We start from the raw sequence: 24,478 nt of genomic DNA, 5'->3' as shown, positions 1-24,478 counted from the left end.
CAAGAAGATCATCCTTGCTTTTCTGCTAACTGGGACACCGTCCTGGTGTGGCTGCACAAGGCAATTCCCAGACCTGAGGCTGAAGACCTAGCGGTCATTTGCTGAGCTATATATAACTTGTTAGGAACAAGTAGCCCTTTTCAGTTTCTGCTCTGCCCAGAGAGGCAGGAAGGAACAGAACTTTCTCCCTTAGGAGGAGGTGGGTGTAAAAAAAAAAAAAAAAAGAGGCAGAGTAAGTTCTTTTGGATGGTAGTGGGTTAAGGATCTGGAGTTGCCATAGCTAGGTCACAGGCAGCAACTGCAGCTCAAGTTCCATCCCTAGCCCAGGAACTTCCACATGCCGGGTGTGGCCATTAAAAAAAAAAAAAAAAGGCAGATCTGTAAGGCTCCTTGGTGAGCTGCCCAGCATCTGCCCTTTCCTCTGGGACAAGAGCTGAGGGACCCCAGGCAATTTCATTCCAGGCCCTGCCCCCCAGGGGGAGACCATCCAACCTCAGCAACCCTGAAAAACTGAGTTGTGGATTGTTTTCTGTCCAGGGATGGGTTGCTTCCTTTCATTGCACTGAAAGTACACCCTCGCCTATATCAAGAGCATATTGGGACCCTGACTGCTGTAATCACAAAGCTCTTACGAACAGTATAAAAATAAGTGCCAGTGTAAAGGAATTTCCAGTTTTCTAAGAATTATGAGCATTCTTTATAGGTGCAGAGGCAGGTGAGTTCCATTTTCTGTTTGCAGATGAAGTGATGACACCCCAGTGCCTCACTGGAGCTGCTGGGACTGATGCCTCTTTGCAATGATGATGATCATTACTGCTTATTATCATTTTCACAGTTATGTTCCCTTCCATGTGCAAGAGGCCAAATAGACATTTGCTTAAAGACAACTTCTGGCTACTGCTTTCTGTTTGGCTGATACTATCTGGGCAAAGAAGGGCTGAATGTGGAAAACCACCAAAGGAGGGTGAACACTGAGCACACCTTTGACTTCTTGGCCAAGGGTGTGGGGGGGTTTCCTTCAGAGGAAGGAAGGAGGTTAGGCTCCGCAGAGCTGGAAGGCAGATGTGCAGGGAGGGCAGATGTGTTGGCAGAGCTGTTAAGAAGGCAACTGGGAAGTCCCCATCAACCAGCCAATGAACACATTCGTGGTACCTACCATATAGAAAAGAAATGGTGTGCCTCTGTGAGGTCACAAAGACCTTTAAGTTTTTGCCTCTAAAGAGCTTATGGTTCACTGTCATTGGGACAAGTATGGCATACACGATAAAAAGAAAATAATGACTCAGAGAAGTCTTAGAGAATGTCCTAGCTTGGTTGTGTGGAGATTCCCTTTGGAGCAATGAGGAGGGACTCGGGGGCAGGGGGAGGAAGGGACTAGGTTGGGATTCCTGGTGGTCTTGAGTGGACCTTGTCATCTGTATAACATGTGGCTTGCCCCTAGGTCATGTCTAGGCTATAGATGTCCTCCTGGGATGAAAGTGGAACCAAAGGCCCAGAGTGCCTGGTGATATTTTGTACCTGCTAGATGCTTGTGTTTTGACCCGGGGAATCAGAGAGCAGTCACCTGGGGCAGGTGAACTTTCTACCTTCTAGCCCTCCTCCCTACAAGGTTCTGTTCCCCAGGTCCTTGGAGGTGTGGGTGCAGTTCCCACATCCACCATCCCCACTTCCAGTCAGTCCTCAACTCTGCTGCTAACGTTCCCCTTCCTCCCCAACCCCACGCACCACCAGTGCCACAGCTGAGGCCTCATCACACCTGGTCTGCTGGGCTTTTCTTTTTAAAATAAATAAAATGATTTCTATAGGAAATAAAGCCACATGGAAATGAATGCACATGCATAAATCTGACAAAAGCATTTACAGTAAAAGTAAGCCTCCCTTCACCCTTGATCCCAGGTCCCTTGCCTCCCAGGTCCTCCCCCAGAGGCAGCCACTGACCCCCCACCTGCAGTCCACCCCCTTCTCTCCCTACCAGCCCAAGTCTTGTCCAACAACCCTTTTCTGCTCTCTAGGACCTTGTTTTTATTTTATTTTATTTTATTTTTTGTCTTTTTGCCCTTTTTTCTAAGGCCGCTCCCACGGCATATGGAGGTTCCCAGGCTAGGGGTCCAATCGGAGCTGTAGCAGCCAGCCTATGCCAGGGCCACAGCAACGCGGGATCCGAGCCGTGTCTGCAACCTACACCACAGCTCACGACAACGCCAGATCCTTAACGCCGGATCCCTAACCCACTGAGCAAGGACAGGGATCAAACCCACCACCTCATGGTTCCCAGTCAGATTCATTAACCACTGCACCATGACGGGAACTCCACCTCGTTTTTTTTTTAAAGCACAAATTGATCCTGTTATTCCTTGTCCTTGGATATATGAAAATGCAAACTCCTTGGCCCAGCCTGCAGGCCCTTTCCTATCAGGCCCCACAACCTTCTCCAATCTTCTTCCACCTCCAGCCCCACTCGCAAGCTCTGTTCCAGCCAGGCTCAAGCATTTACAGGGGCCTATATCTGTACTCTCATCTGACACAGTGCATTTTTTTTGTCACACCCTTAGCATGTGGAAGTTCCCTGGCCAGGGACTGAACCTGCGTTGCAGCTGCACCCTGCACCACAGGGGAACTTCCTGGCATGGTATAATTTAAAAAATAGGAGTTCCCGTCGTGGTGAGGTGGTTAACGAATCCGACTAGGAACCATGAGTTTGCGGGTTCCGTTCCTGCCCTTGCTCAGTGGGTTAGGGATCCGGCGTTGCCGTGAGCTGTGGTGTAGGTTGCAGACGCGGCTTGGATCCCGCGTTGCTGTGGCTCTGGTGTAGGCCAGTGGCTACAGCTCCGATTGGACCCCTAGCCTGGGAACCTCCATATGCCGCGGGAGCGGCCCAAAGAAATAGCAAAAAGACAAAAAAAAAAATAAAAATAAAAAATAATTTTTGATTTACTTTTTTGAATAGATAACACAAATATACACAATCCTACTCCTCCACCCACCACTATTTACTAATTTCTTATATTTCCTTCCAGATAATGTTGATGCATATTCCTTTTTTGCCCAAATCATAATATGCAATTCATACTTTATTTCGCCACTATATCCTCCCCTTTTCATCCAAATGATAACATGTAATTCTCATTGTCTATGTCTACTTTTTTTTAAATTTAGTAATGAAACCCTAGAAATCTTTCCATAGCAATTCATAAAGAGCTTTCTCATTGTTTTTCGCAGCTCTGTGGTATTCAATGGCTTGGATATACTCTAATCTGGCAAACTTTTTCTATAAAAGAGCAGTCAATAGTTGAGGTTTTGTGGGCCATCCAGTCTCTGTGAAACCACCCCCCTCTGTGCTCTAGTGCAAAGGCAGCCCTGGATGGTGTGGAGACAAAGGGACCCAGCTGTGTTCCATATAACTTTATACATGGACACTGACGTTAGAATTTTATATGATGTTCATGTGTCACAAAATAGAATTCTTCTTTGGATTTTTTCAACCATTTAAAATGTTAAAATGATTCTTAGCCACAGGCTGCATAAAAGCAGGCAGAAGGCTAGTTTAATGAGACTTTGCTGATCCCTAACTTAGTTTATCAGTTCTCAATTAATGAGCATTTAAATTGTCTCTAATCTTTTGGTGCAATTTATAATCATGTACATATGTCCCTTCACATGCATGCAAATAGATCTCCCTGGAGGGTCAGGTCTGAGAAGCAGAGTTGCTGGGTCAGAAGGTATACGCCTTTATTTTGCTCAAGATTGCCAAATTGCCCTTTTGGGGCTATAACTAGTGTACATGCCCACCAGCAATAGATGTGAATGTCTGTGTCCTCACAACTAACCATGTTTTTTCAAACTTGGGTTTTTTGCCAAGCTAATAGGTTAAAAAAAAAGCATCTCAGCACTTTCGATTTGTATTTTTCTTACCATGAGGGAGGTTGGACATCTTTTCAAATGTTTAACAGCCATTTGCATTTCTTTTCTGTGAGTTGTCTTTTCATATCCTTTGGTCATATTTTTATGAATCTTTTCTTTAGAGATTTGTTTATATTTTCATAATTTTAGGAGATTAGCTCCTCCGTCTGCCGAGTCACACATACTCTTTGCAGATTTTCGTTTGTTTGTTCCTTTGCTAATACTTGGCTTGTTTGGTGTGCACAAGCTCTTTTTAAAAACTTTTATTGACTAAATTTATCAATCTGTTATTTTATAGTTTGTAATTTTGAGTCATAATTAGGAAGGATTTTCCCACTCTAAGATTATAAAAGAATTCTCCCACATTTGCTCGTGGTAGTTGTGTGGTTTTATTGTTAACATTTAAATGTTGAATCCATTTGGAATTTATTCTGGTGCATGGTGTGAAATATGGCTTCAACTTAATTTTTTTTAGATGGCTACCCAGGAATCTCAACACCATTTATTGAAGAGTCACTGGATTTAGCGTGCCACATTTATTACATGCTAAATGTATTCATATTCTTCCTAAACTGTGCTATTTGTCTATCTATTCATGTGCTATGAAGTTTTCAATTATAAAGGTGCTATAGTATTTTTTGCTTATTGGTCTGGTCTAGTGTTTCTCAACCTCGGCACTACCAACATCTTGAGCCAAATATTCTTTGCTGTAGAGGACTGTCTTGTGCATTGTAAGACATTTAGCAGTGTGCTATTAGATACAAGTAGCAGATACATGTGTGTGTATGCACACACACACACACAGTTTGTTCTGTGAGCCTGGAACAGGGTGGTGCTCTCTCAATACTGCTGGATGAATGCATAAGTGGGTACTTCTTTTACCCTTCTCCCACCAACAGCCACAAATTTAGTCAAAGATGAGAGGAAGATGGGATTTGTTACCCAGAGTGCAGCCTTGGTGCTGAGAAGCAACTGGGGGTGGGGAATGTTTATGTGTATAGAGGGCCTACTATGTGCCAGGCACGCTAGCAGATTAGATGTGAGCAATCTCCTGCTTAATACCCTGCAGTCCACAGTTACTAAGATGCACTAAGCTGCTTAGGAACAGGAAAAGGAGAACTGGAGACAGCTGGCCCCTGTGGTTTTTTGGGAGAGCAGGATAGTGTTGACAGCGTGAGCCCTGGAGTCTGACAGCTTATGTTAGATTCCTACTATATTCTTTACCAGGTACTTAACCTCTTTAAGCCTCGGTTTCTTCATTAGTAAAATGGGGATATTAATACTTCTCACATCAGAGCGCCTCTAATAATGCGAGGTGTTTAAACTGATGCATAGTCATATGAAATATATGGTAGGCTCTTATTATTTCATTTACTAACTTCAGACTGCTTGAAATTTTTTCCCAGCTGTGGGCTGGTTTAAAGGGCTCTGAGACTACTGAAGACTCAGAAAGGGATGGTTTTCCTGGGGTGGGGGTGCCTTGCAAAGAGCCAGGGAAGACCTGGCAGGAGCCTCCAGGAAGCAGCAGTGCCCCCTTTGGCCAGTTATTTATAGCCTAACAAGTTTTCCCTGGTCCCTCACCGTGAGAACCTTGGAGAGAGGAGAGAGACAGATGAGCACTCCAAGGTACAGGCTACACTGAGGTATAGGCTACAGTGTGTGGGAGAGAATGTTGGTGTTTGGGGGCCTCTGTCTGACTTGACTCTAAGGTAAGAAGACCCCAGCACAGATGTGGGCCAGAAGCCAAGAAAAGCCAGCCACCAGATAAGAGGTGTCCTCCCAAAAAGTTGACACCGAAAGCATTTACCCAAGATCTTAAATGAAGGGAAATTATCCCATTCTATGCACAGGAGAAAATAATAAGTAGCACCTATTGAATGCCGCACACTGTGCTCGCTGGTTTACAGACAGTTACGTGACCAGCCCTCACACCTCCCTCTCTCAGAGCATGTCTGCATCTGGTGATGGAATGGGGTGGAATTGCTATAGGCAGCCCCTTCCCCCATTATCACTTTCCTTATTAATTCTAACCCTGTTTATCTCCAGCCTAAAAGCTCTCTCCCACTGCCACCCTCCTGCTCTGTGTGGGCTTGGCTGGGAGCTAAAAGCACACTGAGTGAATCAGATATGAGTACATGCTTTAGTCTTGGTTTTAGAGGCATTTAACGAACAGCCACTCATGGAGGAGATGGGGCTAAACAACATGACCCTGGCTGTACCCTCATACCTCCTGCCTACAGCACCGTAAAGAGCATGCTTGCTCCCAGTGAAACACTGCAAGAGAGTAAACAGAAGTAATCCAAAGAACACATGCTTCTCTTTTGCATTTCCCCTGATACCTGCCTGGAAGCCGTGAGTGCTGAGAAGATGTCGCTAATGGGTTTGCCCTAGTCTTAGTTGCATGTCTATGGATGCGGCCCATCCAGACAGTGGGGTACATAAGCCGTCTCCTTTCAGAGGTTCTTCCAGAAGGGAAATGGTGTGGCCCATTTATTTCATTTCCACCACAATCTTTGTCCAGGAAGTCTGTCACCTTATCCCCCCCAAATCCACAACCCTTTCAAGGATGTCTCTGTCCTTAGCCGTAATTTACCTGCCTATCATACTGTGATTTATAATTAAGAACATAGATTTGGTCTTTGACTTCTCATTTTACTTAGTGAAACTTTACCTGGTTAATGCCTCAAAAGGCATGTAAATGTCACTTCCTCAAGAAGGCCATCACTAGCTCTAATGACTCCAAATAGCATCACTCATCACAGTTTCAATTTTATATTATTTGTGCAATTATTAATGAATATTTCCTCTCCCAGTCCATGACGGCAAGTGGTATCTTTTTTTTTCTTACCACACATCTTCAGTGCTTAGCAAAAATGCCTGAAACATAGCAGATACTTGACATTTATTGAGTAAATAGAGAATGACAGTAAGCCTAGCAGATATTGCTAATATTTATATTGCAATAGAAATATTATATTTAGAATATTTATAAATATTGTCGTGAACATGTTAGAAATGTTGTGATCTTGCTAACAACCTATCAGGTGGGTAGTATTACCCCTACTTTACACATGAGAAAATTCACCCATGATCTCATAACTACTAAGAGGTAGGATTTGAACCCAGGGAGCTGGCTCCAGAGGCTGAACCTTTAACCACTGTGTTATTCTAGCCTGTGCTTTTTTTCTATGTTTTTGCAAATCCATAAATTTCCTTTGGGCTTAGGTTATTATATCATGCCTTGTATCTCTCACTTGCAGTGACATTACAAAATTTTTTTGACAAAGTGTTTTATCTGCCAAATAGCACTGTAGTAATATACATACTGTGTTTTAGCCAAAATAAATTGTATGTATTAATAAGAATTTGGTGGCAAAGCTATGAATGGACATCACAGTACATGGGTTGAGAACCACTGGTCTACTGGCTGATAACAAATCATTTGTATATTTAATTGTTCCATTCTCTTTTATGATTACAGATAAAATTTTTCTCACCATTCCCCTGAGAAAAATATGTCTTCCTGGGCTTGGTGACACGCTTCATCTTTCTGCTTGGCAAACCTTTGATCCTGAGGACAGGCAAGGTCTCCTTCTATCCCTAATTCCCCAAGATACCCCTCATCTGACATGTGCAGCAGTAGCTGCCCTTGCCAACTCCTTGCATGTGGAGGATGCCTATGCCACTTCAAGTACAATTGGTCCCAAGGCTCTCCAGGAGAGGGGACTGGTATGAGGGGAAATCTCATAAGGGGGAGACCTTAGAAACCATCTGAACCCGAAGTGCCCGCTATGACAGACTAAATCTTCATTCTACTCAAGCCTTCTCACTGTCTCATCCTCCTTCCACCTCTAGCTCCTTTCATTCAACAGATCTCGATGGAGGACCTAAGATGTACAGACACACTGACCTCCCAGCTCTACAACCTGCGGTCATGTCAGCATTTCACTCAGTGATCTTCCTTTTTTGGGTTTTGTAGTGTAAGTACCAGGGCAATGACTCACACTTAAAATCTACAATGGCGCACATTTAAAATTTTCAAATACCTGAAGAGTACAAATTGTCTATCACAATTTCTTAGTCTTTCAAGAAAGCAAACCCAGTTGGAGGCCAACCTCCTGAAGGCATTCTGCTCTTTTCTATTTTTTCTTTTTTTCTTTCTTTCCTTTTTTTTTTTTTTTTAATCTTTTTGCTATTTCTTGGACCGCTCCCGCGGCATATGGAGGTTCCCAGGCTAGGGGTCCAATCGGAGCTGTAGCCACTGGCCTACACCAGAGCCACAGCAACGCGGGATCCGAGCCGCGTCTGCAACCTACACCACAGCTCACGGCAACGCCGGATCCCTAACCCCCTGAGCAAGGGCAGGGACCGAACCCACAACCTCATGGTTCCCAGTCGGATTCGTTAACCACTGCGCCACGACAGGAACTCCTTTTTTCTATTTTCTGATTGCGGAACACTTAGATTGTCTGGGCTTCAGCCCTCTCCTGTGGCTTCTGAAAAACTGGACCTTGATGACAGCCTCCAACATGGCTTTAGGTGTGGTGAGGCAAGGATCTGAGTGACCCTGGGTCTTACAGGGGTTCTCACTTGGATCCAAAAAGACACTTCCTATGGAGTAGTGGTTATGGATCAGGCATTGTCACTGCTGTGGCTCAGATTTGATCCCTGGCCCAGAAACTTTACCATGTTACAGGACTGGCCAAAAAAAACCAAAAACAAAACCAAAAACAAACAAACAAACAAAACAAAACAAAACAAAACCCTACTTACTTGACAATATAGGAGGATAACTGCCTCCAGGCACACCAGGGAAAATTGCCAACGTGGAAGACAGTAAAGGGATGTTACTTGGTCTTTTGGCCTACAGAGGTTAAAGGTACTTTTTACGTGATAATGAAAAATTCAAAATAACCTAAATGTCTATCAAAAGGAAATAAGTAAGCTGGAGTACATATGTTATTGTGGAATACTAGATTGCCATTAAAAATAACTTGATGATCTATGTGTACTGGCATGAAAACGATGTCTAAAACAGATGGTTAGTGAGAAAAAAAAGTTTCGAAATAGCAAATATAGTATAATTCTGTGACATAAAAATATTTTAAAAAGATGTATTTTTCAAAAGGGGTGTAAATGTGCATGTGGTATTTTACATGTGTAAATTAACAGAACAAAGATGAAAAGAATCTCCGTCAAGACCAGTTACCTCCGGAGGCAGAGGTAAAAAGGATGATGAAGGGGAACTTCTTTAAACCTTGAGGGGTGCTGTGCTTCTGAACACTTGGACCTTTACAGTAAGAATATATTCACATGTTTAAATAATTAACTCCTTCTCCCCAAAAGAAGAGACAGAGAAAGAAAGAACTATTATTAATGCCGAGGAAGGGAGGGAAGGGAGGAGGGGCAGTCAGTGAAAGGCCTCTTTCATTCTGGATTCTGTATACTTCTGTATTATTTAAATTCATGCAACAGGAACACATTCATGTATTTCTTGTGTAGCTATTTTTTGTCATGCAAAGGCTCATATATGCACTAAACAGCTAATATTTTTTACTCTGCTTGATGCTGAACACCGTGCTCTGTACTTGATCTGCTATACTCATCACAATATTCCGTGAGTCACATATTTTCATCCCTTTTTATAAAAGAGGAATCTGAGGCCCAAAGACTGGTTAGTTCAGCTGTCCGATGGCCCATCTAGCTAGCAAACAGCAGGGCTGAGGTTCAAGCAGCTCTGCCTGATGGCAAAGCCCACTCCACAGCTGGGGCATGGTGGTCAGTACCAGCAGGAATGAGGCTTCCTTGCCTTTATGTAAGGGAATCCTAGTCAAGATGGAAAACATGAGAGAAAGGTTCAAGAAATGAAGAGACTGAGGAAAACAAGCAGAGAAATTTAACGGAAAGAATGGCTCAGAGAAATACGCCTAGTGAAGTTGAATGACATCAGAAAGACAGACAGTTTGGTGCCTTAGCATACACGTCAACATTTTCATTTGGTTCTGCACACACTAGAAGCCTCATGTCACACTTTAGCTCTGTCCAGACCATTCTAATAATAGCCCGATGGAATCCTGAGGTTGGAAGAGACCGTGGGAGGTCACTGAGTCTATCCCCTGCCTGCAGAAGGGAGTAAGTATTCTCTTTATGGGAAAACCAAGACAAGGAGTAACTAAAATTACTAGATCAAAGTCACTCTCCCACCCCACCCCCTAAGTTAGCAAAGGAGTTGGAATTGTGCGCTGGAGTCAAGGGTTCTGACAGCCTCATGAATCAGCATGTGGAAAATATATTCATACCGCAGCTCTCTACAAAGGAAACAACTGCCCTCCCCCTTTTCCAGCTATAAAACATCTGGCTGGTGGTGGGGAGAGTGGCAGCTGGGGAAACAGAAAGGAGTCACTCTGATGTCCCTTCTTCTAAGGTGGCTTTGGGAGGAGGAATGGCAACGGTGTTGGGAGCTTAGGGCTGGAAGGAGTTGGGTGTCGCTTGTTCATGCACTGCTGGTGTCACTCTTTCTTCCCGTTACCTACTTCCTCTAGATGTGGCTCTGTGAGCATACTGGATCAGGCCAAGGGTGTTATAAATGATTAAGGGCCTTGGAAGAGATTAGGAGAATTACATTTGTATATTCCATCTAGCCAAAGGCTGAAGGACAACTGCAGGCAAGCCTCTGAATTTTTCACATATGAAAACTAAGAATAACTGAAGCTGGTTCCAGGGCTTAGTGCTCTGAATCATGAGGATGTAATGCAGAGACAAGTTCTCTGAGGGAAAGAGGCTCCTCAGTCATGGGCACTGAGAGGACTCTTAATAGTTGGGCAGGATTTGAATGAAGATTTAAAGTCTGACAATAGCAATCTAGGAAGCAATCCATAGGGCCACCTTTGGGCCACCATAGTTAACTGGGCCAGGACTAGGGCGAAGCTCTCACCTCCAGTGCAAAATATAAGAGGATCCAAAAACAATAGAGAAAATTAATAAAACTAAGAGCTGGTTCTTTGAAAAGGTAAACAAAATTGACAAACCCCTGGCCAGACTCACTAAAAAGAGGAGAGAAAGAACTCAAATAAACAAAATTATAAATGAAAAAGGAGAAATCACAAGGGATACTGCAGAAATACAAAAAACCATAAGAGAATACTATGAACAACTATATGCCAGCAAATTTGACAATCTCGAAGAAATGGACAATTTTCTAGAATCTTACAGCCTTCCAAAACTGAATCAAGAAGAAACAGACCAACTGAACAGACCGATCACTAGAAATGAAATTGAAGATGTCATAAAAGAACCCCTTCAAATAAAAGCCCAGGACCAGATGGCTTCACAGGCAACTTCTATCAAACATATAAAGAGAAACTGGTGCCCATCCTCCTTAAACTCTTTCAAAAGGTTGAAGAAGAGGGAATACTCCCAAAGACATTCTATGATGCCACCATCACCCTAATTCGAAAACCAGACAAAGATAACACCAAAAAAGAAAACTATCAGCCAATATCTTTGATGAATATAGATGCAAAAATTCTCAACAAAATCTTAGCCAACCGAATCCAACAACATATCAAAAAAATTATACACCATGACCAGGTTGGGTTCATCCCAGGTTCACAAGGATGGTTCAACATACGCAAATCAATCAGCATCATACACCACATTAACAAAAGAAAAGTCAAAAATCATATGATCATCTCAAGAGATGCAGAAAAAGCATTTGACAAAGTCCAACATCCATTCATGATCAAGACCCTCACCAAAGTGGGTATAGAGGGAACATTCCTGAACATAATCAAAGCCATTTATGATAAACCCACAGCAAATATAATACTCAATGGGGAAAAACTGAAAGCCTTCTCACTCAAATCTGGAACAAGACAGGGATGCCCACTCTTACCACTGCTATTCATCATAGTTTTGGAAATCCTAGCCACAGCAATTAGACAAACAAAAGAAATAAAAGGCATCCATATAGGAAGAGAAGAGATCAAACTGTCACTGTATGCAGATGACATGATACTATACCTAGAAAACCCTAAGGACTCAACCCCAAAACTCCTTGAACTGATTAATAAATTCAGCAAAGTAGCAGGATATAAGATTAACATTCAGAAGTCAGTCGCATTTCTGTATACCAGCAATGAAATATTAGAAAAGGAATACAAAAATACAATACCTTTTAAAATTGCACCTCACAAAATCAAATACCTCCGAATATACCTGACCAAAGAGGTGAAGGACCTATATGCCAAGAACTGTAAAACTTTAATCAAAGAAATCAAAGAAGATGTAAAGAAATGGAAAGATATTCCATGTTACTGGATTGGAAAAATCAATATTGTAAAAATGGTCATACTACCCAAAGCAATCTATAGATTTAATGCAATCCCTATCAAATTACCCATGACATTTTTCACAGAACTAGAACAAACAATCCAAACATTTATATGGAACAACAAAAGGCCCAGAATCGCCAAAGCAATCCTGAGAAACAAAAACCAAGCAGGAGGCATAACTTTCCCAGACTTCAAGAAATATTACAAAGCCACAGTCATCAAAACAGTGTGGTACTGGTATCAAAACAGATAGACAGACCAATGGAACAGAATAGAGAACCCTGACACCTATGGTCAATTAATCTTTGGCAAGGGAGGCAAGAACATAAAATGGGAAAAAGAAAGTCTACTCAGCAAGCATTGCTGGGAAACCTGGACAGCAACATGCAAAGCAATGAAACTAGAACACACCCTCACACCATGCACAAAAAATAAACTCAAAATAGCTGAAAGACTTAAATATACGACAGGACAACATCCAACTCCTAGAAGAAAACATAGGCAAAACCCTCTCTGACATCAACATCATGAATATTTTCTCAGGTCAGTCTCCCAAAGCAATAGAAATTAGAGCAAAAATAAACCCATGGGACCTAATCAAACTGAAAAGCTTTTGCACAGCAAAGGAAACCCAAAAGAAAACAAAAAGACAACTTACAGAATGGGAGAAAATAGTTTCAAATGATGCAACCAACAAGGGCTTAATCTCTAGAATATATAAGCAACTTATACAACTCAACAGCAAAAACGCCAATCAATCAATGGAAAAATGGGCAAAAGACCTGAATAGACGGTTCTCCAAGGAAGATATACAGATGGCCAGCAAACACATGAAAAAATGCTCAACATCACTGATTATAAGAGAAATGCAAATCAAAACTACCATGAGATACCACCTCACACCAGTCAGAATGACCATCATTCACAAGTCCACAAATAACAAGTGCTGGAGGGGTTGTGGAGAAAAGGGAACCCTCCTGCACTGTTGGTGGGAATGTAAACTGGTATAGCCACTATGGAGAACAGTTTGGAGATACCTTAGAAATCTATACATAGAACTTCCATATGATCCCACAATCCCACTCTTGGGCATATATCCGGACAAAACTCTATTTAAAAGAGACACATGCACCCGCATGTTCATTGCAGCACTATTCACAATAGCCAGGACATGGAAACAACCCAAATGTCCATCGACAGATGATTGGATTCGGAAGAGGTGGTATATATACACAATGGAATACTACTCAGCCATAAAAAAGAATGACATCATGCCATTTGCAGCAACATGGATGGAACTAGAGACTCTCATACTGAGTGAAATGAGTCAGAAAGACAAAGACAAATACCATATGATATCACTTATAACTGGAATCTAATATCCAGCACAAATGAACATCTCCTCAAAAAAGAAAATCATGGACTTGGAGAATAGACTTGTGGCTGCCCGGTGGGAGAGGGAGGGAGTGGGAGGGATGGGAAGCTTGGGGTTATCAGATACAACTTAGAATAGATTTACAAGGAGATCCTGCTGAGTAGCATTGAGAACTATGTCTAGATACTCATATTGCAACAGAACAAAGGGTGGGGGAAAAAATGTATACATGTAAGAATAACTTGATCCCCATGCTGTACAGTGGGAAAAAAATTTAAAAAAATTAAAAAAATTTAATAGGATCAGTCAACAAGAAAAAATTTTAATGCCATACTTTAAAAAAGATAAAAATTAATGCAAAAAATCCATGATAGGCAATATATCAAAATTTCAAATAAAGATCAGTATGGGGCTGAGCCATATAGGAGCCTGAGGCAAAAGGGAAAATGTGTGTTCATGGCTTCAGTGAATGACAACCCATCAATCATATTTTCCAGATCTACTTCTTTGCTTCTCTCATTTTTAATTGACAAAATTATCATGTTTGACCATTTCTCCTAAGGGACAATTTTAAAGATTTTTTTAATTAATTAAGCAGAACTAAAATCATAATAAATTCTATTTGGATATAAATCAAGTATGCAAACTTAAAATAATGTTGTCTGTTTTAATATACCTGTTTTTCAATCTTTCAACATTTTTTTCAACTACTTTAACGTTCCATTAAAAAGTAATTAAAAAAATGCACGTGGGGTTGCACAGCTTTCCTTCCGCCTCAGATTCCAACATGGCCCTGCATGGCTCAGGTGGTGAGTAAAGCACATCCAATGGTCTCCAGTTGGAAATGGGGTGTGTTTGTGTTAAGCATGGGGGTTCTTGCTGATGGCTCCTCCCTTCAGTCTACCTCTCTGGGGTTGCCTTTCAGGATTAGGTTTGCAGGGAATCATCTCATCCCATTTCACACCTTTCTAGAGGCCATGAGATTACTGGGAACTAGGGATAACGTTATTCCACTCTTATTGTTTGACAAGTGAGTCTTTGACCTTTGGGGAGGGGATACCTGGAGTCCAAGGGCACATAGCACATCCTTGATACAGAACCTATTACTAGTAATTTTGTATACCAGGCACCTTTAAGAAACACCATTGGAAGTTCTTGGGTAGAAGAAGCTGAGATAATGACTTTTTTTCTTATTTTTTGTTTAAAATATATGTGTGTGTAGTGGTTCAAAATTCAAAAAGATATAAAAAGGTAAACATTGAGAAGCCTTTCTCCCACCCTGTTCCATACTCCCCTCCCCCTCACATACAAATAGGCAGTGACTTTTAGTGTTTTCTTGGCAATTGAGGCTTCTTTTAAAATAGTATGAAAATGAGTTTATGAGTTAGACTGAGACCCACCCAACTCCTTCTGGACAGGACTATCTAGCTTGTGCAGAGTGCTGAACAAAGTTGTCATATTTTGTGTGTGTGGTTGACACTGGCAGCATGGAGCCAGCATTGTGCTCGGGTGCCACCAGAGCCCACAGGCACCTGGGCCTCTCTCCCAGACTGACATAATGTCTAGTGTTGGTGCTACCGGATACCCCACAGCCAGGCCAACAAGGAATAGGTCTGAGGCCATCAGCATGGCTGGCATCTTGGTCTAATAATAACCTCCAAAGAAAAGGGTATCAGTGCTTCCTAGAAACACATGAGAGAGTTTGTAATGTGTCCCCATTCAGCTGCAAGCAAGCTTCTGCATACTCGGGATTACACGCATCCTCGCAATCGGAATGACATCCCAAACCACAAAACCAACTCTTTGTTTTTGTGGTCACCATGTACCCTTAAGATAACAGTTACTCCCAAAGCAACTGATTTCTCTTGCTCTCTTGGTTATGGTTGAGGAGGTCATGAGTTGCAGGGAGTGGGAGAGAGGAGCAGCCATAGAGCCAGGCTCCCACAGGGGCCTGCACTGGAGTGTAAGCAGAAGCCAGGCTGGGAGAAATCTCAATACCAACTGGAAAGAAACGCTGACTGAACCACCAGGGCACATTAGCTTTACACTGTGCCAAAGGCGTCTTCTCCTCACGCCTCTTTCGGCCATATCCCTACTCACTACTTTTCTCTGTAAAGTTGTTTCCCACTGAGTCACCCTCTAAGGCTTGCTGGCAAACTCTCACCTGCTTTTGGCTTTCAGCCCAGGGGCCCCTCCCAGACTTCTCCACTCATTCCCACCCTTCACAAGGTCTTGGAAACTTTGTTGAAAGCTTGAGTGTGTGAACTGCCAGGTACCACAGTACATCCTGAGCAGAGTGGATGAGGAAAACAGACTGGACCCCCTTGCCCTCCCTGGGTCCTCTAATTCGAATTTAGGAGGACATGAAGACTACGGGGTAAAGAAAAAGTGAACAGTTTGTGGTTCCACCCTAGGGCAACATTACCTAGCTTAGAGCAGATGCATTTTTTGGTTCAGTTCAACTAGCATTAATTGATGCATTCAAGAAAGTGACGATTACCGTGGAGGTAAATTTAAGAGTAAGAATCCTCTGTTGGTGGGGAGGGGTAATGAGTGGTAGCCAGTGTTCAGAGAACAGGAAATGACTAGAGAACTCTGGGAAGACAGACTGTGAAATTATGGCAAGGATCAGATGCCTAAATGCTGAAGGAAATCCATGTGAAGGACAGGGAAGCTGCAGGTTGGGTTCTGAAGGGAGGTTACTTGATGAAGCAAGACCTCAAGCACTTTCCCTAAACCCCAGACCCATGCAAGCCTCTCCCTTCCTCCATTTGTGCAATGCATATCTGTACCGACTTCACCATGGGTGCTCGAGAATCAACTCAAGGAATATTTTTTTCTGCATATATTTTTCTATCTCCTTGGATATCTTTCTCCATTTTTAGAAGAAACATAAGGTTTTAAAAATCCACGTTTTATCTGAAAGACTGATTTCATCCTCACTAGTCCATTTCCTGAGATATAACATATCTCAAGATGTATCTCATGTGCTAGGTCCAAGGAACACTTTGACACGTGTTCATAAATGATCATCAATATGTGCATTCTCAAGGGCTGCTGGGTATTCTTCTGTCAGTTTGTGGGGTAAAGAGTAGAGCAGTATCTCACAAAGTTAGACAAAAACCAAGTACTTAGGCTTTCTAGACTATGACACCTGTGGGTTCTAAAACTATGATTTTGAGGTCACACTGATGGAATTTTCCTTTGTACTCTGACTGCTGTCTGAAAATATTTATTTTCATCATATGGATTAAAGAGAGCTTCTATTTCTATAACTTAATCAGTTTGACCTAGATAGTGGTAAATAGCTCATGCTTCACCCATACCCTTCTAATATAATACAGCACAACCAAACATGCCTTTTGAAATTCTGATTAGCTCAGGGCAGGGGGGGAATGACTTACCTTACATTCCACCTGCTGTTAAAGGAGATTTCTCCTAGGTTCACCCCATAAACACAAACCACCGGGGGGGAAAAGAATCAAGAACTATTTTCTCTAAGACAAATACCATATGATATGACTCGTATGTGGAACCTAAAATATGGCACAAATGAACCTATCTACAAAACAAAAACAGACTCACGGACATAGAGAACAGACTTGTGGTTGCCAAGGGGGAGGAGGGGAGTGGGATGGATGGGGAATTGGGAGTTAGTAGATGCAAACTATTATATTTAGAATGGATAAGCAATGAAGTCCTGCTGTACAACACAGGGAACTATATCCAGTCTCTTGGGATAGACCATAATGGAAGATAATACGAGAAAAAGAATATATGTGTGTGTGTGTGTGTGTGTGTGTGTGTATGACTGGGTCACTTTGCTGTACAGCAGAAATTGGCACAACACTGTAAATCAACTATACTGTAATAGAAAGAAAGAGAGAGAGAGAAACATACAGAGATAGATAGACAGACAGACAAATGAGAAGTATTTTCTCTCACGGCAAAGTGGAATAAACTTGAACTTCCTTCCTTCACATGTGAACTGTTAGAGATCTCTCATCTTACCAAATACCAGTTCCTCCCTCCTATGGGCTGATCCCTGCCATCTTCCCAAGGACTTCACTCCTCTGGGAACCCCTTTCTCTGCTGCCTTGATAACTCTCTCCTGAATCATTCTCATTTGCAAAGAAAATAAACATGAAACACTTCCCTTCTTTCATATCCCCCAGCTACAACCCCACCTCCCTGTTGCCTATCATACCCAAATTTCTAGAATAACTTCTCTGCCCACTGCCAAAGCCTCTGCCTTCATGGCACCACTGAAATGACCCATCACGGCCCCCAGTGACTGCCCTGATACCCAGGTCCAATGGGTGTGTTTTTGTCCTAATCTTTTTTGACCTGACTGTCCCCTCCTCCTGGACCCTAGCTTGGCTTCTACGTGCTGGTTTCCTTCTTCCCTCTCTGCCTTCATCTGCTTAGTTTGCTACATCCAACTTCGAACATGGGGGCAACTGAAGGGTTTGATCTCAGCCTCCATCCTCCTCTATCTATATCCTCCCTGGGTCATCTCATCAGCTCAGGGACTGAAATTCCCTCTTTAGGCTGTTGACTCCCAAATTTCTCTCACCAACCCAAGACTGGCTCACAGAACTACCTGTCCAAGTGGCTTATCTCTGGTCAGTGTCTCATGGATGTCCCACATCCAACCAATTCAAAATAAGGGCCGATATGAGCATTTGAGAACTAAGGGAATTTTACTGATGATGCCTGGTGCTAAAATTTGTGTGTGTGTGTGTGTGTAAAGTGTGGCTAGAGTTCTATTCCCACTCAACATGTGTACAGTATCCTGATAGGGCTTATTTCTATTGCACCATTTGGCCTTTCCCTACTAATTCCATGATTTATTTTCTTCTTCCTCTTTTTATTTTTTTAATTTTTTTTTTTCTTTTTGTGGCCATACCTATGGCATATGGAAGTTCCCAGACGAGAGGTTAAATCAGAGCTGCGGGCCACACCACAGCCACAGCAATGCAAGATCTGAGCTGCCTCTGCAACCTACATTGCAGCTTGCAACAACCTGGATCCTTAACCCACTGAGTGAGGCCAGGGATTGAACTCACATCCCCCCAGACACTAGGTAGGGTTCTTAACCTACTGAGCCACAATGGGAACTCCTAATTCTATGATATTTTTTAATCATGACCCCTATACCCCAACACCAACAAAAGTCCACATCCCACATATTTCTTGGAATTTTGGGAAATGTTCTATAAACTATGATTGCCTTGCAGGTACCACAGGGCCAGGCCATACCCTTTGAGGTGGTATTGGAAAGACAGTTTCCTCTGAAGGAAAAAGATGTTCTTACTGCCGTTCAATCCCAGAAGAGTTGGTTCTGGGCCTTAGATGTAAGTGAGGGAAACCATAATCTCTCTGGGTTCACGGCCTGGGGATACTGAACATGCTAGTAGTGGGCAGGTTTCTGAGTTACACAAATATAAAACAACATTTGAAAGTTTTTTGTGTGTCAATGTACTCACTAGTCCATCTCCCAGCCTGGCTGTCCCCTAAGGTCCTAATTTATCAACCATGAAGCTTCCTATTAAGGGGGATTCTCTGGAGCAAGACCACACAAGAGGGGCTGGCCCGTGGTTCTCCATCCTGCTACACCGGGATTACTGGGGGAGCTTTAAAAACTGCTGATGGCTGGGACCTTCCCCAGAGATTCTGATTTACATGCTGTGTGTGTGGCCTGATTCTCAGTTTCCCAGGGGATTTGATGCACAGCCAAAGTTGAGAGCTCAGCTATGGGCCACCCTGGCATTAGCTTCACAGGATGATTTCTAGCAGTAGGATTTCAGCTCGGGAGAGCCTCGGACTTGCATCTATCACATGACACCTTCTGTAATGTTCAGTGTAGATTTCTCTTTCCTAATACACTGAGTTCTTTGAGGACTGGGGCTGTGCCGCTGCACTGCTTCTCTATGTCCAATACACCATGGAGCTCAATAAACTTTAGCTCAATGCACAGAGGCATGCCTCAAGCAAGGTAAAATAGGTGGTTGTCCCCAAACCCCATGCCCTGGCATTCACCTTTAGAGCCCCCACACCCTCAGCTGCACATTGGATGTCAACCTTGCGTCACAATACATTCCAAACTTGGGTCCCCCATGTTCCCATGCCAGGCACTCTAGGTGGAATTGTCCTCCGTGCTTACACTGTTCTGCTGCTATCTCCTCCACAGGTCAGGGAAACTCACCACCATAGGTTAGTTTCCTATTTTCTATGGCTGAGGACGGTTAGCCCAGAAGGTCTCATCAGCCACTCCAAGCCCACTTTTCCACTGGCCCAGGAATATGTTTCCCTGAACGCTGGAAGGCCTGGAACAGAATGGGTGGTTCTTTGAAAGCTCCTGGAGGCTGTGGGAGCAAGTGTCCATGAGGGATGGTTTCTCTTTGGGATGTGTCACTAGTTTGACACTGTCACCTGTCATTCTCTGAGTCTCAAGAAGACGTCATATAGCTCAGGACTCTGGGCTGGGCGTGGTGGGTGGTGGTGCTGGCATTGTTTGCATTTGAATTGGAGCAGCTCTGTTTCTTGAGACTGAGTGCTTCAGAATGGGACGTCTTAATCCAAGGCTGATAGATTGATTTTAGGGAGGAGGTTCCAGGACTCTCTAAAATTGTATGCAGGATATTCCATCTGATGCATTAAGCACATTTCTCTAAAGAGGGAACCCCCCAGTTTTCTTCATATCTTTGAAATTGTCCATGAAACTGCAAAAGTTTTGGACCATTGACCTCCCACTGTCTCCCCACGGTTTTAACTTTCCTCTGTTTCTAGAAGGCCTTGAGAGGGTGAGTTGTAACATCATTCTAGCACAAGATATGGAATGAGATTGTCCAGGTTTGACCAGCCTCTATAGACACAGAAAAAGACTATAGGTTATTTGGTTTTCTGAGAACTTGGAAGACAAAGGAGTGTATTAGTGCCATCTATCCTCCTCCATTTTGAACGCTGATTTGTGTGTGTATGTGTGTGTGTGTGAGACAGTGTGTGTGTGTGAAAAGTTGAGAGAAAGTGTGAGAGTGTGTGAAAGCATGTGAGTATGTGTGTATGAGTGTGAGAGAGTTGCTAAAGTGTGTGAGTTGTGAAAGCATGTGAGTGTGTGAGAGAATATGTGTGTGTGAGAATGTGTGAGAAAGAATGGTGTGTCAGTATATGTGAATGTGTGTGAGTGTGTATTAGAAAATATGTGTGTGACTGCGAGAGAGTATTTGTGAGAGAATGTATGTGAGTGTGCATAAGAATGTGTGAGAGGAAGTGTGAGTAGGTGAGCATGTGAGTGTGTGTATGGGAGTATGAGAGTGTATTTGTGTGTGAGAAAGTGTGTCTGAAAGTATGTGAGTGTGTGAGAGAAAGTGTGAGAGGTCCCTGTTGGCAGCCCCAGTTTTCCCAGGCTCTGTGACGCTTACTCAAAATGACTATAATCTCCTCAGAGATGAACCCCCTGCCACCAACACCCCCAGTCCTGCCCACCTTTAACTCCCCCCACACACACCCCTCATCACCTGGTTCTCCAGGAGAGGGTGGGTTTATTTTCAGCAAGATACATGCCTGCCTCTGCTCCCTGGCAGGGGCTGTGGTTGAAGGGCAGCCTGTATCCCTCCAACTGCCTGAAGAGGTGCCCCCAGGGCTCACCCCACTCTCCTTGGCAGCCGAAACAGTCACAAGTGAGGACGGAGTCCTGAAGAGCAGTCCCCACCAAGTTGGGGTGACTGAAGGTCTGGAAGGTCAGGCCTGCCTGCTCTGCTCCTGCCCAGCAGGGTGGCCCACAGCTGTCCTAGGGGGTGGGTACCCAAGGATCCCTCACCATCCTTCCCAGAGGGCTGGCAGTGGCCTCCCTCCTCAAGGACCCGGTGCTGGGGTAGTAGAACAGCGGCATGGCATCAGAGGGCACTTTTCTTGGTAGATGCTGGGCCCTGAATTCAGCAGAGAAGCAGCTCCTATGTAAGGAACGTGGAAATCCTGGGCTTTGTTATGAAACCGTGGGGGTCTGAACCCATTGCCTTCTCTCCTTGCCCAGAATTTTCTGTTTAAACCCCACGCATATATGAGCACCTACTTATATACACAGGTTCAGTAGCTGGCACCTGCCCTCAAGGAGGCTGCAGTATAGTGTGGAAACTAACTGCACACAAGAATATCTATAGTTTCCAAACAGTAGCTAGTATTTATGACATGTAGACCACAGCAGATACACTGCTAAGCACCGATGATGCATTTTAATCCTCTCAGTACACCTGAAGTAGGTACTGCTGTTAGAATTTACAGAGGGAAATAAAGCTCAGAGAAGTTAAGTAGCTTGCCCTAGGTTACAGAGTAGGTAAGTGGCTAAGCTGAGCATCAAGTCCAAGTCCATCTCCAGAACCTGTGACAGAACCACTACTGGAAGCTAACCCTACAGGGACGCCAAGCAATGGTGAGCAACCCTGGGAGGGGTACAAACAGTAGGTGATTCAGGAATTCAGAAAAATGAGAAAACCAGGTGATGAGAGAAAGGAGAAGAAGTGGAGTGGGAAGAAGAAAAGGAATTCTGGGAAAGAAAGCTTTAGACTCTGCCAAGAAAAATCATTACTTCCACTAAAATCTTGATATTGAAAGGATGCCTGTGGTGATCTCAAAAACTGTGCTCAATTTCTCCACTCCGACGGGCCAACTTAGCTACCAGTGTGGGAGTCCTTGTTCTGCTCCCAGGCCCAGCCCATTTCAGCTGATTTCCGGGGTGCTGTCTGGGTTTCCTGACAACTGACAACACTCTAAAGCTGTACCCCATCCTTTCAGATCCCTCCTCCTAGCTGTGCGTGCTTTGCTTTGAACAACCTATACCTGTGGCTTCCTTAGAGGCCTGCCCTTGGGCTAATGGCACCACTTTCTCCTTCAGGAGCAGGAAGCTCTGGGAATGTGTAACCATCCCCTCCTGGGTTACCTATAGCCAAGGACTGACTGTAGGATGAAAGGTCAGCAACCATCCCTCAAGGTGGTATAGATGCTGAGGTGTAATTTCCACTCCAGAGCTCCTTGGTGCTGGGCTGGTGCTGGGCTTCACCCAAGGTCACGTGCACATCCCCGCCCTGCTCACTTCCCTACTCCCTGCAACTGCTCGTGGGAGCATGGCCTTCATAATCACATGTGCCTGAACCTCATCCCAGGGGCTGCTCTCAAGAACCAAACTTAAGACAGTGTGGCTGTGAAGTTCTAGCAACATCTCTAGGGAGGCCAGTTGACTTGAGGTGACTGGACACCATGCCAAGCCTGAGGCTCCAGGAACATTTTGGGCCAAAGAAATCCTAAAGGAAGAGGGAGAGCTTCCAGAGAGCAGGGTAAGAACGTGGGCCAACATTCACCCCACCCATAGGAGTACCTGCTGTACACGGTGATTCTGGGGCAGCCATGGGCCTTACTCTCAGAGATGGGACTCTGCCCCACTGCCCGGCTCATCCCCACGTCACCAGCATGTGAGGGGCTAGAGTGAGCAGGAACAGAGGAGGGGAAAAGCGGTAGCTCCTGACAGATATGTAAAGTGTGAGGGAGAGCATTCTTGGAAGAGCAACAAGATGAACGCTGAGGAGGAAGTCCTCCTGGGTCTTCCGTTCTTCAGTGAAGCTAGACCTGGGGCCACAGCCCTGTAGCCTGCTCACTGAAGGTCAGACCCCTCTAAGCTACCTGCAGTGCCCTCAGCTACACGACTGGGACAGCTATTGAATATGAGCCTTTCCTTCCTTCAGTAACTCCTACTCCTTCCAACCACAGCACACTAAGGTGAGAGCAGGTGCTGCTGCCCACGGGGGTTACCTCACCTGAGGAGCCCTGTTCCCTGAGTTTCAGGTACAATACTCTTTAAAGAAGACATACAATGATGTGCACTCCCTCTATAGGGATTCCACATCACCCCCCCACCACCACACACACACACACAGAGCCTCCTGTAGTCTCTCATCCACACGTTGACCTCAGTCAAGGCCTGCTGGGTCAAGGTAACTGATCAGGCCTTAAGGTCTGTTGTAAAGTCAGACTCTGGAGTGTCTGCATTTTCCTGACTGAGTAAGCCCTAGCTCAGAGCCTGACCCAGATAATGACCTGCTAGGGCACAGGAAAAGCGGCAAAGTTGGGAGAAAGAAAGTGAAGCACTGAAGGAACTTGAGACCTGGCTGACAGAACTTGAGAGGGGCCCCTCCCCTGCTCAAGTCATCGTGACTCTCTCCCTCCACACCCGCTCAGAGAGTGTGACCTGCTGCCTGTGGAATGCAGGTGCCTCCCTCTGCAGCCTTGCACAGAAGAAGAACAGCTGTTCTACCTCTGGGGAAAAGGAGTCTCTCTCTCAGCCCCAAAGGGATGCTGTCTCCTGCCTTCTTCCTCATTCCTGGAGTTGTGGCAGTTCTCCCTCCCTCAGTGATGCTAGGCGTGGTCTTCAATGGAGTTCATCCTCCACTCATGGGTGTTTATCCATCATGAGCCAGGAATGTGCTTGCTCCTCTCAGTCTGGGAAGGTCCTGAAATAGTGCACAATTCCTCCTCCTTCATCAGAACTTCCACTGATACTTATCCCCACAGCCAAACTCGGGCCTCAAAGTAGGCCCGAAAGTTCCTAGTGGTATATTTCCCTTTATTCAGAAAAAGCAGGGAGTTCCCGTCATGGTGCAGTGGTTAACGAATCCGACTAGGAACCATGAGGTTGCGGGTTCGGTCCCTGCCCTTGCTCAGTGGGTTAAGGATCTGGCGTTGCCGTGAGCTGTGGTGTAGGTTGCAGACGCGGCTCGGATCCCGCGTTGCTGTGGCTCTGGCATAGGCCAGTGGCTACAGCTCTGATTTGACCCCTAGCCTGGGAACCTCCATATGCCGTGAGTGCGGCCCAAAGAAA

The 24,478-nt window shown here is 44.3% G+C and overlaps 1 long non-coding RNA gene across 1 annotated transcript in view; it reads left to right on the top strand.

Moving 5' to 3' along the window:
- The window catches only part of LOC110259999, a 48,321-nt gene that overhangs the window by 2,325 nt on the left and 21,518 nt on the right, over positions 1–24,478 (top strand). The window lies entirely within an intron of this gene.

The sequence above is a fragment of the Sus scrofa genome, chromosome 3 (assembly GCF_000003025.6).
Source record: "Sus scrofa isolate TJ Tabasco breed Duroc chromosome 3, Sscrofa11.1, whole genome shotgun sequence".
In the NCBI taxonomy this organism is placed as follows: domain Eukaryota; kingdom Metazoa; phylum Chordata; class Mammalia; order Artiodactyla; family Suidae; genus Sus; species Sus scrofa.
The sequence above is the reverse complement of the archived record's forward strand: the minus strand, read 5'-3'. Positions and strand labels throughout refer to the sequence as shown.